Source organism: Taeniopygia guttata, chromosome 7 (genome assembly GCF_048771995.1).
Source record: "Taeniopygia guttata chromosome 7, bTaeGut7.mat, whole genome shotgun sequence".
NCBI lineage: Eukaryota > Metazoa > Chordata > Aves > Passeriformes > Estrildidae > Taeniopygia > Taeniopygia guttata.
In genome coordinates this window covers 27949350-27966805 of record NC_133032.1, presented here as the reverse complement: position 1 = coordinate 27966805, position 17456 = coordinate 27949350, and the positions used below count along the sequence as shown (strand labels likewise).

Genomic DNA, 17456 nt, shown 5'->3' with positions numbered 1-17456 from the left:
GTGAACTTTAACATCCTCATCCACTATGTGGGGCCATTGCTGTCTTGTTTCTCTTCTCTTTCTGTCTAAGAAACTGGTAATGCCTAATGTGCATTTAGGAAAAACAAAACACATGGCTCTGGCAGCTTAAAAGTAACGCTACTAATGCAGGAAGAGCAACCTTTTGAAGGTCAAGTTATCATCACACATCCAAACTCCTGAAAGCATTTGTCATGCCTTGGGAATTGAGCTGAAATCTGACCCATCTTGGAGAATAAATCACCACAGAAAGAAGGCATTAGAATATCTCTTCCTGAAGTTCCCTGTGGAGCTGATTTCCTGGAAGGAGCCTTAGGTATGGTGTGGGTAATGGTCCTGGTGTTCTGGGAGGAGGCTTGTGTTTGAAAAGCAGCAGGGAGCCCAGAAAGAGCAGGAAATCCAGCAGAGCTTACAGAGGGAGGGACTGCAGCTCCTCCTTGCAGCTCAGGGGAAAGCTGGACCTCTCTTCAGGTGTGTCCTTAGAAATGTCAGCACATAGACCTCGTTCTGAAAGTTTTAATGCCAGTACTTGACATTGGATAACTTGTAATATACAAATTTTATCAGCTCCATGAAGACTTTAAAATGAAGGAAGAGGATGAGTAAGTCCTGAGAGTTTGCTCCCATATTAGAGCTCCTTGTACTGCAAACTCCATGTAAGTAAAAAATGAAAGCATTTGCCTGTTTCATAAAGCTAAGCATATTTGATAGTGCCACATCATAAAACCCTTGTCTCTGGGGTAGCTGGGTGTGGTAGTAGTAAAAGTGTCTGATTTATTTTACAAATTCTCTGTGTTCATAACCTGTAATTGCTTTTATTACTTGTAACTCCAGACAGGTGTGCATAGAAGCAATCAGTAATTTCTCCTCTAGCCACATGATTTCATGTAACCCAGCCAAAGTCCTTTGCACAGAGAAAGAAAGCAAAGCCCCAGGATGAAAGCTCTGCCTGGAATTACCCGGAATTAAATGGTGAACATGAAAAGGGTATTAGAGAAAATAGCTGAGGGCTAGCACAGGACTTCTCTCCTCTGAATAGAGTCTAAGACACAACCTGGGTCTGCTCTGTGCCTCTTTAGCCATTTTTGTTTTAATGGTTTGTGCTAATGTGGGCTGGAACAAATGTAATGTATGTAGGGAAAAAAACCCTTTCTTCTCTAATGTTCAGTTTAAAGTGGTTTACAGACAAAAAGAAAGCTGAATATAGTGAACAATTCAATTCTAGCTAAGGAAAGGAGCTGGCTTGGAAGAGAAGGTGGCTGAGACTGAAGGCAAACACAGCACAAGAGAAATGGGAACTGCTGTCTTATAAACTGTGTATTTCTCCTGCTCTGTCAGTTTATTCATAATACTCTGTCTTTAAGGTAAAAAAAATATATAGCATGGATATTTTTTTCCATTTTTCTTTGGCCATTTGTATACTTTATCCAAATTATATCTTTTCAACAGTTTTTTTTTGTCTTTCTTTCCATGGCAACAAAGAGCCAAGGCTCCTTTGCCAAAGCAGTACAATCCTTCACACAACTCCCTCTTTGTGCTAAGGTGGGTACAAATCCACACCTGGTGTTAGGACTGCTAACATCACTGATCAATAATAACGATAATGAGACAGTTCCTAGCAAGGCATTATTAATATGATGGTGACACCCACAACAAGTGATGCTCTAAGTTTTATTACACTAAGGCAGCCTTAAAATTTTCAAATCATTTACAGCTTTATCACACTTTTTCAGGAGCTGTTATTGCTCAGCCATTCCTCCTTTTCATCCTCTTGCCTTCTCAGATGAGAGAAGATCTTTGGTGCTTCCATTTTCTCACTCTGTGAATGGATCAAACAGCCCAAAATGCACAGGGCTCTGAAACAGGAGCCCTGGAAGAGGGAGATTACAGCCAGATAGAACAGACTGGTCTGGTTCTGTAGTTGTGTAGTTGACAGTTGTGAGCATAAAAGCATCAGTAACAATGGCATTTTTAGATAAAATAATAATAGATGAAACAAAGTTAATTTTGTACTAAATACCACTGTAATATTATGTCTTGCAGTAAATTTCTAACTATTCTGAAATGATAATCAGTTTTCTTTCCTGTAAAAGGATCCATAGTCTAAGGAGATTTTTGAGTGGCAGCTTAGATATGAGAAATGTTATTTGAATTAGGCATTCTTATCCATGTTTATAGTACTTTCCAGAGGCTTTCTCTCACTTTTAGGCCTTCTTCACAAAAGCACATGCAATAAAAATGTTACTGCTGCCAGCTTGCATGCCTGAAAGGTCAATTCTTCTTTTTCTTCTAACTTTATCAGTTTCTTTAATAAAAGATATTAACTCTCTTCACAAACCTGTCTCACAGAGAGAAGAAAAATATCCCCAGCTCCAAAGAAAATATCACTTCTATTTAATGATTAAAACAAATCAGTGTGAGAGAAGACATAAGGCAGCTACCAGAAATTTCCGGTAAGTAGCAAGCTATAAAAGCTTCGGTTTTCTGGCTATTCTGAAAATTTTTGGTTTTGCTTTCTTCGTAGAATTGAACACAATAGAGCAAGAAATCTTTCAAGGCCATGGTTCATACATCAGGAAAAGAATCCTTCCTTTTCTTCCTTCCTCACAATGTAGGTTATGCACTTTTTAATTCCAGAAGGTGCTGCAGCTGCTCAGCACCAACTCCATTCCTCGAGCCTGACTGGTGGAACATCCCCTTGGGAGAGGAGACCAACACCAAACTCACACCTTTCACTGCTGCAGAGGACTTGGGGAGCAAAGTCACCTTTGCTGAGGTGACTTTGGGAAGGTACCACTGGATTTGTCAGGGGAAACGGATGGGAGAGCACTGCCTAGGGCCTCGAATACAAACACACATCAGAATCCTAGAAAATTATTACAAATAAGATCATTCCAATACTAATAATTTAACCTGATTAATAACAATAGTAGAAATTGCATTGCCATAAAATATAACAACTGTGGTATTAAAATAATGTTTTTTCTAATAAATATGTAAGTAGTTCTTACTAATTAATAGCAACAAAAAAAACCCATTGCAATTCCATAAAATGTAACAGTAATTAATGGTAACAAATTCAATTACATTTCTATAAAATGTGACAACTATGATAGTACAATAGTAATTAAGACTATACAGTAGTAACAAACAAAAATTATTACATTTCTATTAAATGTAACAATAATTAATACTAATTAATAGCAACAAACAAACCATTACCTTTCCAGAAAATCTGCTGGTAATTAATAGTAAGTCATTACATTTCTGTAAATATAATTCTACAATATTTAATCATTACATTTCTAAAAAAATATATAATATTAATAAGAGCAATGCTAATAAGTTGTTGTCCTAGTGCAGGTAACCAGACATGTGGTGTTTATACCAAGTAAAACACACACCCCAGTTCCAATTTTGAGCTAGTGCATTTTTGTTCCAGGTTCAGCATTTAAATTCTGCCCCTCTCTGGGTGTGAATATGAGACAAGTTATCCCTGTGTGACAGGGAAGAGCCAAGCCTGTGCAGGTTTGATCAGCACAGTGTGCTCTGCATGGTCACTGCTTGATTATTCAAAGGTGTTTGTGGAAAATAAGTCTAAAGTTCAGCTTTGGGGGATGATCATTCTTTCTGCACCATTTAAGCACATCATCTCATTTCTAAGTGGCACTGATTACAACAATTCATGGGCAAGCACAGTCATTTTCTGAATGGAAGGGTGAGAGAAATGTGACCCTGTCACAAAACAAAGCCCACGCTACAGTGAGTGCTGCTAACATGGGCTAAAGGCCCGGGGGGGCTGGTTCCATGTCTGATTAAATGCATCTCATTGGTATAATGCCTCCACATTTAAACAGCTTAATTTTTAAATCGCCAGATAATTGTGTAATTGTGGTATTTCTGTTGCTTGAGATGAATCAGGGTCTCCTCTCTAATGGTTCTGTGGAAATAAAATTGCCTGAAAGCAGCCCCAGCTCTGTTCGGTGATGTCAGTGTGGGACAGGTAAATGATGTTTGACTTGGCAAATACACCTACACCTAATAGGGACAGCTCACTCCTGATTCCAGGAAGGACATTACTGATGACATCCCTGATGTGCTTCCACAGGCCAGTCAGCTGGTTCTTATTTCTGCTTGTAGCAGCTTTTTTTGCAGGGTTTTGCAGCTGGGAAGCTGCACCATTGCTGTCAAAGGAAGGTCAATCCCTTACAGGCTTGTGGAACTGTCCTGAAGAATATATACCCAAAGCATTTTGAATAAGCAGGTGAGTCTCAGTGTTCTTTTATGTCTTCCCATTTCACTAAAACACAAGCCATTTCCTAAATACATATAATTTGAGTAAAACTGGTATAAATGCCTGTCAAAGATAGGGATAACACCAAGGATGATAAGGAAAGAAAGAGCTAGAATGAAATACAGCAGTAGATTTGGGAGAAACAGCTGGATTTGTACAAACAGGCTGCATGTGCTTTGCTTCTTCATACAGAATCTCCAAGCCAAAAAAAACAGTCTGCTGGGAAACTGCTCTGCCCCAGGCTATTGGCTCTGCTAAAGGTAAAGGAAAGAGGGACAGAAAAATGTGAATTCAAGCCAGCAGAAAGATTTGCTGTGTCCCTTGTGCCTGTTCCATCCCCTTTGCACCTCAGCCTGCTCCTGGGGAGGGTTACCTGTTACACACACAGGGCACATTCTGTGCCCAAAGATGCCACAGAGCCATGCCCAGGGAGCCCCCAGCAATGTGAGGTGTGCCCAGCAATGTGGGAAAACACTCTGCTCTCCCCAGCACCCTCTAGGCTGGGGCTGAGATGCACCACAGCAAATGAAACCACAGCCAACACCACAAACACCCCATGTAGTACAGGTCTAAAGCCACTACCAGCATCATGGGGCTGAGTAGGACTCATGGCTACCCTTTTATTTATTTATTTATTTTTCATTAAGACTTATTCTCTTTGGACACTCAGAATCTTTTTACCAAAATCAAGTTTAATTTATTAAACTAATTCATTTTTTTGTCAGTATTTCAACACAAATACTTATTGCCTTATCTTGGTATTTTCTTCACTGGTGTAACTGAAAGATGTTCTTGCAGTCCCTTGACTTTAATTTTGTTAATCTAAACAAGCCTAGCAAAGCTATTTGAACATGTCTTTAGCAGAGATACTGTCCTTCCTGTGATCAGCCTGGCAGTTTTTGTCATCCAGTCCAATAAAGGGATGTATACAGTTTCAGGGGAACTGTTAACACTGCTCTAAATGAAAGCATATCAATGGCTTTTACAGGGGTTTTTTTGATTATGCCAGAAAACACAATGAAAAGTGCACTTTCTCTTGGCAGTGGCAAATATATGGGTCACAGCCACAGTAAACCAAAAATACTCCCAGACCTTTCTTCTTCTTTTTTTTCCCTCTTCTGTAACTTCCAAATGATGAACTGCTGAAGTTCTTGTCCCCTGGGACATGAATTTATGCAGTACATCTTGTGATAGTAGAATCCAAAGTAGATTTCCTTGCATAATTAAGTTAGTCTTATTTTTCTTATTCTACCTGTTGAAAGGCATTTATACAGAGACAGCCCTGACTTTTGTTTTAGCATCAGTTGACAACTTAAAACACAGAGGATTTTCACACACAATAATGAATATTTTAATAAGTATTGAACTCCAGATCTCCTTTTTACATCCCATACACTAATTTACTTCTGCCTCTGAGTGCTATAAGGGGGACAAAGCCTGAGCAGACAGACTTCAAATGAACATTTTAGAGCTTTACCTTGAGAGGAAACCTTTGTCATTTCGATATGCACACGTTGAGAAGAGCTATTAAAATACATGGCTCTCTGAGCCACTGCTTCACTTCACTGCTTCACCTTCCCACCCTGTTCCACAACAGCCAATGCACTCCATTCCTGGGGAGAGATTTAAATTGTGAGCTCTTTGGGCCATGGGTTTTTACCTTTTTGCTCCCTGCTTTCACACTTTTTCGTCCCAAGAAGCCAGTGACCTTGAATGGACACAAAAAAACACACCTTATACAAATAATCCCTTAAATATTTCCGGAGTCTCTTTTTGGCATCACACAAATTTATTCACCCACACTGAATATGTCTCCAGCTCAAGGCAAATTGTTTAAACTTCTTGCATGATACTCCATCTTATTTATGAATATTTCAGCTCCTTGCCTAATCAGCATCTACTACACCTTCTGTTTCTTACAATTTTTAAGGATAAATCAGTAACTTCAAAAGCCAAGAGCACTGTACTTGAGTGGCCACCTGACAAAATGTAAGGCAAAGACTCCGAAAAAAATGGTGACTTTATATTCCTACCTTATCACATGATATTAAACACCACCACACCCATAAGTTTTACTAAGTTGGAAACAGATTGTTTTCCTTTGTCTTCCAATCTCTAAAAGCTTGGGAAATATAATTTTATATCTTGAGTGCCTCTATGTTTTTAAGACATTTAAAAACTGAACCCAAGTGTCTAAGATTTAAATACCAACTTGAGCTGTCAAAAATCACTACAGATGTAGGTAAAATTATTTTTCATGTAACAGAATCTGATTTCTGTCTCTCGCTGGGCTTTGGACAAAACTGGCTGACAGCTCACACTGCAGTTATATGAAAACATTACTGTCAAAAGCACAGACAATTCAAACATTTTTTTACTACATTTGTGGTAAAAAAGACTTTTTAAAAGCTTAGAGTTATACAAAAAATAGCACACATATGAGAAAAACAATGCTTTAGGATTAGTTCTGCTGCCAAGTATCAAGTAAAAGCGTTAGAAACAGACGCTTCACTATTTCATGAAGTCAGAAGAAGGTAAAGACTTGTAATTAAATGCCTTTATATAGACACACTCCTATAATATTGTCATCATTTACTACCTGAGACAATGAAACCAAGCCAAAAACTTCACCTTAAAATAGGTAGCATTTTATACTGGAAACAAACTAAATTCTTATGGCAGCCCAGTGCACTATTCAAATTCATCCAGGCAATTCATATGTAAAACTCATCGATATTCTCAAACTCAGGAGTCAGCCTCTTTAAATAATCCTCCTACAGATGGCACTGCAATTAAACCAATGCTGAGTGTAAAATGTGTGGGGTTTTACCTTTTCCTTCTATGGCTTAACATGTCTGAAGGATTCTCTTGCAGATTTGTCTTTTAAAGTCCACAGGCCAAAGGACTTCAATCCCATGGGCTTTCCAGTGTGAAAGTTGTTGATACTTTCACAACTCTTATTGTCCTTGTACCTTAAAGCCCAAATGAGGTGACTACTTCATTATCTAGAGAATAATAAGCACTCAAGATATGGAATGGAAGGAATAAAAGGAAGATATTTATCTCCAGATTTTAAGAACTTGAATGATATCTACTATTCAGAATATATGAAACACTGCAAAATATCACTGTGCAATAGGAAAAAAAAAAGAGGGAGTGAGACAAAGCAGGTTTTGAGCTTAATTCTTGGATTCTTATGAAGGACAAATAAGGTAGATGTCTGTAAATACAATGCAGATGCAAGGGGCATAAAGATGTTTGGGGCCATTATATAACACTGGAGACTTTTGTGATAGAAATTTTCACATTTCAAGGCTTTCAACATAATGTCAACACTTTCCTACAATTTAATTTCTTTCTTCCTCAGACCACAGAAAGTTTTCACAATGGAAAAGTGCAGACAACTGGAGGGAAAGAACCTCACTCAAACACTACTGAACGAAACAGAGATATAGAAGGACAGCAGAGGTTCTTTTTCATGGTAATTGTCTTTCTGACAGTCCTTAATGTGATTTCCTACATAGAGAGGAGCCACTGACACAAATAAGTATTCCCAAGGTTTGTTTTGCAGTTTTCATGGCTAGAAATGTTCTGTTCAGTTCCACTAAAGGGACAGCTAATGTATAGGGTGTGGAGGAAAACTGCTCTTCGCCTCATGGTGTTGGCTTCCCATCCACTACATGGCATTTGCTGATATGATCACAGTGTTTTCTATGGGAAAATGAGTTTGCTCAAACTTCTATTAGGAAGGGTTCAGCGTGTAATTAAGAACAGTCTAGAATAGTCTAGTGCCATCCTTAGTTTAGAGAGGGCTATATTGTGTAGATCCAGGTTACTCTTACCCCTGTATCCATCAAACTACTGGTAATTTTAAATTAATGGCTAAATGGAATTGCCAAGGAGTTTTCCCATTCTTAAATATTTTACCCCTAAGTGCTTCCATTAGCAAGATGTACTTCAAAGGGATGAGAATTCTCTGTAAAGTATTTTCAGACTAAGACTAATGTGACAGGTATTTCACACTCAATTGTTGATGAATTAGGGAATGAAAAACATTAGAGACCGAAAGCACTGATAAGAGAACACTGTTTACCTGAACCGAGTGTCCATTCTGACTGGAAATTTCATTTGAGTTTGACTATCTTTGGAATTAAAGGCAGTTATCTGACCTCGGCACTTATGGTTTTCTTATAATTACTAATGTAAGGAAAAAAAAAAAAAAGCTGAAATAAGAAAAATTCCTAAAGAAAGACCAAAGATTAACACAGCACTTATTAAATTCAATAGCCCACCAGCCTAGTGCTACCTGTTGACTCTGAGCCAGGATGCATGATCACTCTCAGTGATGCCTGTTCACTTTCAGGCACCAGTGCTGCTTGCAGCTATTCCTGCATCCAGTTTCCTTGGTGGTTTTTTACTCATCTTACAATTTTACATGAAATTACAGGTGGATAACTGAAAGGAAAACCAAAACACCTTCCAGATATTTTCAAAACTGAAAGTAAGGATGAGACCCATTCCAGTAAAACAGTGGAGGGCAGCTGAGATGCCCTCAGTTGCCCGCCCCGTGAACAGCACAGACCAGCTGGCCTTTGAGCCACGGTGGCCACCAGCCCTCACAGTGCCTCCAATGTTCCCAGCACAAACCACAGGGATCAGGGCAGTGCTGCTGTGCCCTGTCCCTGCAGTCTTTATGGAATGGGGGTAGAATCTGCAAGCCAAGATCTTTTTTTTTTCCCTCAGGAGCATCTGCAGCTCTCCTGTGCTGCACAGGGATCTGTCTTGTGGCAGTTATAATGTTATCTGAAGTTATCTCCTTCTCTTCTCTGCCTCCATTTCACAGGAGAATTGAGCTGCTTTCCATGTGGGGCCAAAGACTGCATGCATTGAATGAACTGACAGCAGGAAACCTCAAGGCCACATCATTCCAGAGCACTGTGTGGAAAAGGAACCAAGAAGCTCCTCCAACTGCTTCTGCACTACAGAGCAACTACCACCTTTCTGCAAGTTGAAGGTTAAACCTGATGAACAAAAGGATTGCCAGTTTTTCCCCAAGATGTTAAATAGACACAGACAGCCAATCCAAATATTATAAAATTAAATAACCTCCTCTATTCTACATCATAAAAGCAAATTGCCACAGTTGTGTCATTAAATGCCACACGCAGAGAGGATGAAGAATCAGAGCAGCCCTTAGATTTTTCTCCAGTCCTGTCAGCAGCACGTGTCTGCCTGCAACAAGGAACACCTATGTCCATGTGCTTTCTGTCAGCCTGGGTGACAAATGCAGCCCAGGTTTGTGCTCCCAGCTAACAGAGAGAGTCAATGATATATAAAACCCCTCTTTGTTCTGATCCAGGAATGGAAGGCATTGCCCAGACAAAGACAAATTTGATGGCTGCCTGCTGGTTGGGCAGAGTCAGCCACTGCAGCTGTGAGCTGATTCAGAAAAAACACAGCTTTATTTTATGTTTATGGGTTTGAACCCAAGCTAAATGCGTCTGTAAATGACTGGGGTGCCACTGTGGCTTGGCTCCCACCTCCTGCTGCAAGCCAGGCCTGCTCACTCAGGGCAGGCTGGTGCCACAAGGTCCAATCTGCATGGAACCAGTTCCTCCCCTCCTTGGCACAGCTGAGGCAGCCCCTCGGGGACAGCACGGGCATCCCAGCTGAGCTGGCTGTCACCAACAGCAAATTCCCAGAAGGACTGGGAGACCTGAGGGAAGACTGGTTCAGGAGGGTTCTCCAATATTTGTAATGATCCACCAGTGGTGTAGAACTCCCACTACGTCAAAATTTGTCTTCCAGGTGACAATGCCAAAAAAACCTGACTATCATTTTTGCAAGGCTCAGCCTCCTAAACTGCAGTGAAGGAAAACAAAAGGTTACACTACCATAAAGTTTCACTTTTGCTCCTCCTTACTTGGTCTAGCCCCTTCTACTTCCCGCATTCTTGCAGAGGAAAGGTTCAGGCTCCCATAGAACTATCTGATGCTTCTTTGTAAAAAATGTTTTACTAAGAGCACATCAGAGGAAATTGATATAAGTGGGCTCATCCCCACACAAAAGGTGAGGTTGAATCCTCTAACTGATGAAGATAAGCTGCTTCTAAAGGGAGTTATGGCCCACTAGATGGGCTGAGACCTGTCTCACAGCAGTGGCCATGAAATCCTGCTGCTGATACCTGGCCTGTTTGGCTGATTTGAGAGCCTGGGTTACATCTGAGGTTCCATCTAATGTTTTTCAAATGACTAAACTTAAGCATTGCTAAAGCCAGGCAGACATTAGGCTTTTAAGCTCATACACCATGTTCATGACTGAACCACTGTTTGTGATGTGTATTACTGCTAAGTAATACACAAACCTGCAATTTCAGAAATAAAATGTGACAGCTCTCAGGCAACTGGGGCAGTAATGATCATTCTAGAATAACACCACTGAAACAGGAGATGCTGTTGGCTGTTGTTGCAGGGCCTGTTTCCATAAAGCTCCTATAAAATCCTTATGCACAGTAACTATTTGCAAGTGAAAACAGTGGCTGATGTATGCAATTGTTGATTCTGAATACAGAACAGACATCTGCATGAGCACATTGATGTGCATGCAAATTTCCTCAAAAACACACAGAGCAGTTTTGAGCCAAAGCCACAAATACTTTTTGTTGTATTTCTGTTGATTTCAGGGATTTTTGCCCACCGATGTTATTTCCACACCATTGACTTTACTCCACTGCTCTTAAATATCAAAAATATCCTCAAATTTTCTTTACTTACAGCACAGTTAAACTGGCATTGAGTCAAACCCAGCCCAAATACTCTAAGAAGGAATAATCTCAAGAAGTAAGCTTGATAGTCACTAAATAATAAAGCATGAATCATACTGCTATTTATCTTCTCCTGCAATGCATATTTGCAAGCAAAATTCAGAGATTTCTTCTATTTATTTACCTGTTTTCCCCTTCAGGAAGTCTGTTGAATGAAGAAAATCCTCCAAACTTTAAACCCGTGTGTATATGTTAAATCTTTTCAGTAAAGAAAACTCTTCATAAAGATCAAACACATCTCACAGTTCTATTTTGCTGTTGCTGCTAAGGGATCAAAAAACTAAGCATGAAAATAAAATATGGTGAAAAGCTTTTGAATTCTGCAATTGTGTTCACGGTGCAATAGGTTTTTGGGTTTTTTTGGTTTAAATTGGAAGGCTCTCAATAATTGGAAAGCCACCAGGTTGTCCCTCAGGCAGAAAAGTACCACCAACGCTCTAATATAATGCAAAGAACCAAGGGATATTTGGTGCATCTCCCTGTGACGTTCACATTCTCTGGACACAGAGACATCATTCTGTCTCTGAGGATTTCTTGGAGAAGCACAGAGAGAAGAAAACAATCTTTATCTCTGCTCCTGTGCTTTCCCCAATGGAATGTGGTGTGGAGATTGTTTACCTGCAGTGATTGCTGGGTTGGATTCTGGTGAAGGTGTTTGGGTTCAGTGACCAATGGACCCAGCTGTGGCTCGGGCTCTCAGCAGAGAGTCACGGGTTTGAGTTAGATAGGTAAGTAAGAAGTATGTAGAATAGTATAGTAACTCTTTAAATAGTACATTAATATAATATAATATAGTTTTAATAAAGCTATCCTTCAGCCTTCTGATCTGGAGCCAGACATCATCATTTCTTCCCTGAGCTGGGGTTTGCCACGTTTTACTACATCTCCCTACCGTACACTTGCCACTGCCCAAGGGTTTGGGTCCTCTGTGGGCACAGGGGCACCTTCCACTTCAATTTCTCCCAGTCACCATCTGTGTGCACCAGGTCCAAACTACTGCTCAGGTCTCAAACAGAAATGAAAAGGGGCAAACAAGCAGCAGTGACCTCCAGCGCTTACAAGGCTGACCAGTGCAGGAACGATCACTTGTTTTGCTTTGCCAAATTCTCTTAGGATTCCTCATGAAAAATTAAAGTTTCTATTCCTTTGGCTTAAGCTGCCACACTTTAATAAGAAGAGTTGTTGTTCTTGGTTTGCTGACTGATAAGGTTTGAAGCACTTTTGCTTTGCATTCTGTTGCATGTAAGCTGGCAGTGAACTAGAAGGAATAATTTATAAATGAGATGAATTTGTATAGATTAGCCAAGCGCCTACTGACTGAGAATATAGCAATGTCTAAATATTTAGATGAATTAAGCAGCAAGGAAAGACAAATATTCTTGAAAAGAACACATTTAGTAGGCCACTGAAGTATAACTAGGAATAAATAAAAAACAAGCAAAGAAAAAACATAACACAGAGGAAAGGTGTAGCAATATAATGAGGTAAACAAAAAAGTTTGCATGTCTTTATTTATACCTCTCCCATCACTAAGTTTATGACCTCCAAAGTATAAAATACTGGTTAGGTGGATGATCTATATTGCTATTTTCAGCTGAGCAGCTTGGGGGACACATTGTGTCTCTGTTGTCCATGTTAAAATGACTGCTTTACATTCCTGTCACTGCCTGAAGGCAAACACACATCCCCATTTCTATGTGTGCATCCATAGGTACACGTAGGAAAGGATTATGTAATGTAGCAACCCCCTACATTGGAAAACAAAAACGTTGGCATATATTCCTGTCTGCCTCCTGATTCTTACAATCTAGGACAGGGAAAGAAGTATTGCTCTCACACTGGATAAACCAAAATCACAAAGACTGGTTAGGCACAATTTTTGTAGTCTTCCCTATAAGCATTGCATTTGTGGCTTTGTGGTGAGTTTTTGTTTGTCCTCTTTCATTAAGGGAGAGCAAACATCACCAGGCAACATGACACAGCAAGTGGACAACCTCTGTAACATCCAAGTACCCCGTCTAGCATTGCTTTCAAACTTTCCTAAATAAAAAATATTAATTATTTCTCAATTTTCCACTTCTGGATGAAAATAAGTTTGAAACAATAGGAAAGGGCTGAAAAAAAATGAAAGTAATATTAAACGCAAGTAAAAAATATCTTATTTCTCCAGTCATTACCTCATGGGATTCTTAGAGATGTTAAAAGTATACTCTAGGAATAAGAAGCATCACTTCAGTCTTTCAGAACATTTGTATTTTACTGACATGAGTTCTTGTCTGTTAATTATGGAGGTCTGGGTGAGGTGATTAAAATTGGAAGGAAAAATAGGGTTTGGGTTGTTATTTTAATTATTTGAGTAATGCCTACTTTGTACAGTTTATCTTTTAAAAAAATATAGTCTAAAATCTCTGGAGAATAGACTAATAGCTCTGGATAATTCTAGTGAGAGCTTGACTTCATATTAATTGATCCGCTAAATCACAAAATGGTTATTGCCTGCATATATTTTTAAATAGATAGTAGGGTTTTAGTAACTACTTTTAATCTTGAAATTCTTTCTTGAGGTAGTAAAGACTGCAGTTTTATGTGGCTTATGTCTTATCTTGTTACTTCTAAAAATTGTTAGATTCTTTCTCAAAACAGTCTGGTTTGTGTAAGTATACAAAATGTTCTTGAATATCAAAGAAGTTAAAGTTTTGTATAATTTTGGAAAACTTGCAACTATTTAAAATAATCCCATTGTTCTAATAAAATCATAATATTTCCATCTCATGTCCTCATTATGTGGAACATGCCAACGCTACTTCAAAAAAATCTATATTTACTTTCTTTTAAGAACAAACAAAAATTCTAGCACAGGGAGCCAGCTAAACTAGAAAACATTTGAAGTAAAATGGTTCTCTCTACTCTGGGCATGGCCTTATCCAATGCATTTCCCAGGTTATAATTTTTGAAGCAATTTACTGACAGAACAAGCTAAAATAGTTATTTGACCTTTCTGGAGTAAGTGAATCTAAATTACAGTATGAGCAATTACTGTAGTATTTAAATTTTCCACCTTCCCTTACCAATTCCTCCCCTCCCCTCCTCTTCAGTATGTTTATTAGCACCAGTTACTTCTCACTTGTCTCAGAAATTAATTTTTAAATTTCAAAAATCAGCATAGAAGATTTTTTTGAGCTGATGCTGTGAGGTGAAATTTACCACCAAGCATCATTAAGATTCCAGCCTCATTTCAGGGAAGGACAGTTCCACATTTTGCAAGGAAGAACAGATTATTCCACAGATTAAAGACAAAGCCCAAAAGTATACATGATGACAGCTGCAAGAAAGCTAATATATTTTCAGTTTCTGCAAAACATTAGGTTTTCTCAGCTGAGTAATGGAGTGAGAAGTTATGGGGTTTGTATTATGTATGTTCTCAAAGCCATAAAAAAAATCAGCCACATTTTTCTCCACAAACACTATCCCAACACTTCCCATATGATCTGGGGCCCAGTCAATAAAAACTATTTATGGCATTCAACCCAACGGATGGAATTTCAGCCATAAATGAAATTTCAAACTTGCATTCTTAAGAGTTTCATAGAAGTAGCTTATATCCCAGCCTTTAGGAGGCAAGCCAGGTTACACATTTGGAACAAAAAAATAACCCTGGATCTTCTCAAGATGATGACAAACCTACCACGCATGCAACGATGTTCAAAGGAAGTTCATTATTATTGACCCAAAAAGACAGAGACAGACAAGGAAATGACATTCTTCAATTCCTTGTCTCACCTAAAAGCACTAAAGCCCAAAAAAACTTCCTGTTTAATCTGTGTGCCATCAGCCAAAACAACAACAATCCATTTGAAGTTTTACTGACGCCTGAAGTGCTGATAAAACTCCATCTCTTAGCACCTCTTTATGGAATGGATCAGACAAGGCAGGCTGGAAGCCTTTAAAGATATTAGCTGAAAATCAAAATGGAAGGGTTTTTTTCCTGACATTTTTTTTTTTTCCACTAAAAGTAAATAGTATGATTCATCTCTTACAGGGTACCTGGTGGATTAACATTCACTCTTTTGGAAAACTACAGCTAATCTCAAAACTAGCTACTTCACACCTAGTTCTTTTTTAAACCAATAAAATCAATTCAATCCTTTGTGGGCAATCAACTGATGCCTTAGGTTTTAGCTTTTATATTTTTCAGATTCTGAGCTGCTTTAGTGTGTAGTTCTGAGTTTCATATTAAGGGTTGGTAAGCTCTCTTCACAGAGTAGGGAGACAAAACAATTCCTTCTTTAGCTGGGGACTGAGGACAAATAATCCAAATCTCAGGCCCAAGAGCATAAACAACGTGGGCTGGAGAGAGAAAAACAAGCAGGATGGGACTTGATAACCTAAAGCTGTAATTGCACAATTAACTCCGATATGCAAATGGAGCAGAACTTATAAAAGTGAGAGACCCTGTGACCAGTTGTCCATTTTGTGACCATTTTGGGTCCATCTTGGGTATAACCCTGGCTGGGCTCTTGTGCTGCCCAAGGTGGACCCATTGGGGAGATCCTTTTAATAAATCCTTACTTTATTCTTTAACTCTGTCTAGTCTCTGTTCTAGGTCAGCCTTCACAAGGCATCAGTTCCCATCTCCCTGGAACTACACCCACCTAAGCACCTCTAAGAAACTTATAACTATTATTTTCACTGTGGTTTTAACACATTTTATGGTTTAGTAAGGTGCGTGCTTAATTAACACAAAACCCACAAACCTCTCAGTAAAATGTTCTGTTGTGGAATGCCTTGTAAAATAAGGAAACAATCTTCTAAAACCAGCATGGTACATTACGTAAAAATACCTGCCTGCAAAATTATAGAGCTCTTCACCTCTGGAAAATGCTAAATATCTGTAGTATTTCCATTGAGTGACAGTACTTGTGACAAAGAAACAAAGACACATGACCCAGAGCCTTCCTTAACTAGAAAATTGCTTGGACTTCTTAGACCCAGAAGGCAGCAACCAAGGTTGCCCAAGCCTTTCTGCAACATTTTGTTTAGAAATTTAGATTACATTGAGCTTTCTCAATGACATCTTTTAGGTTGTTTGAAAGGTGCAGCTCTTGTATTCTTTGAAAGCACCTTTATATTGTTACCATGGGTTTGCTCTGGTGACACTTTAAGGAAAACAGCTGGTCTTTAAGCAAAGGGAATTAAGAGACAGAAATACTCAATGCTGCTGTCTGAAGCTGCATTCAAAGGGAAGCGTGAATTTCTCTAAGTTGATTGTTCCATTTATTCTGTTTTCCTATTTCTGTAAATTAAAAGGGTAAGGAATAGACTGCTCTATTTAGAAACCTCCTTCTCTTAGGAGTTAATTTTACCTCACTGTTAATATTTATCAATAGATGCTTAAAAGAATTAACTCTTTTTTTTGTTTTTAAGTTACTGTTACAAGTAATAGCAAACTATTGGGAAGGGCAGCAAGGTGCAATGAAGCCCTGCACTGTGATGATAAAAGCATCCTGAGCCATTGAAAAGCAATGGAGAGGAAATGAAATGGAACACTACAATATACTAAGTGTCATCACCATTAAGTTAACATTACACTCCCTCCCTGTGAAATCCTCGATTGTGGAGACCACATTTTCTTCTAAATATTTAGAGGTATTTTATGTCCACTCATGTACAAAATTCCACTTCAAGTTAAGCTCTTTACCTAGTATGTAAAATAAAAATTCCCCTAGGAAATGCTATGAAATTTTTACCTAATTTGAATGTTTTTCAGTTCTGGGAATGTACAGCTATCTTTTCTCCAAGCATTGTTTGTGACAGCCATCCTAGAAAGAACATGTTTTTGATTCACATCAATTTTAGATAGATTACTGGGGTGATTTTCTTCTTCAGTTCATGAGTTCCAGCTGGAAAAGCATCACTTCCTATGTATAAGTAAGTATCACTTGCTATCTTTGGGACATTCAGACTGCTTAGAGGCAGGGGAGAAAATATCTGGGGATTTTTTTTTTTTTTTGCAGGGCTTTAAAAATAAAAAATTCTGCAGGGTTCAGGAATCTGTGTTTACAGTAGCAGGGATTTCATCACCAAGAAAATACCCAACAAAAACAAAACAGAAAAAAAAAATTATGGAACAGCCTTCCATTACTGGTACTTTTGGCAATTCAAAAGCACCAGGAAATTACCTCAGCTACCCACTAAAAGTATCTTTCATATGGGGAAGGTCACAACTAGCAGAAGGCTCCAAAAGCCTTCCTGTCTCTGATCATTTGCTATTTTCTATCCTGCTCATCAATAGCTATTTTTACTTTTGCATCTCTTAGTTCA

At 38.8% G+C, this 17456-nt stretch overlaps 1 protein-coding gene and 1 long non-coding RNA gene across 4 annotated transcripts in view; one reads left to right on the top strand and one right to left on the bottom strand.

The window, feature by feature from the left end:
- The window catches only part of ZNF804A (zinc finger protein 804A), a 229914-nt gene extending 216013 nt beyond the window's left edge, over window positions 1-13901 (top strand). For all 3 annotated transcript variants that reach the window (XM_072931621.1, XM_072931619.1, XM_072931618.1), the window contains 3 exons: window positions 2368-4282; window positions 7680-7793; window positions 9156-13901. The gene's annotated coding sequence lies outside the window, so the exon portion shown is untranslated. The remainder of the gene's footprint in view (window positions 1-2367; window positions 4283-7679; window positions 7794-9155) is intronic.
- Window positions 4289-17456, bottom strand: part of LOC140684494 (uncharacterized) — a 268835-nt gene continuing 255667 nt past the window's right edge. Inside the window, exon 6 of the long non-coding RNA XR_012056821.1 lies at window positions 4289-5925. This is a non-coding gene — a long non-coding RNA (uncharacterized lncRNA). The remainder of the gene's footprint in view (window positions 5926-17456) is intronic.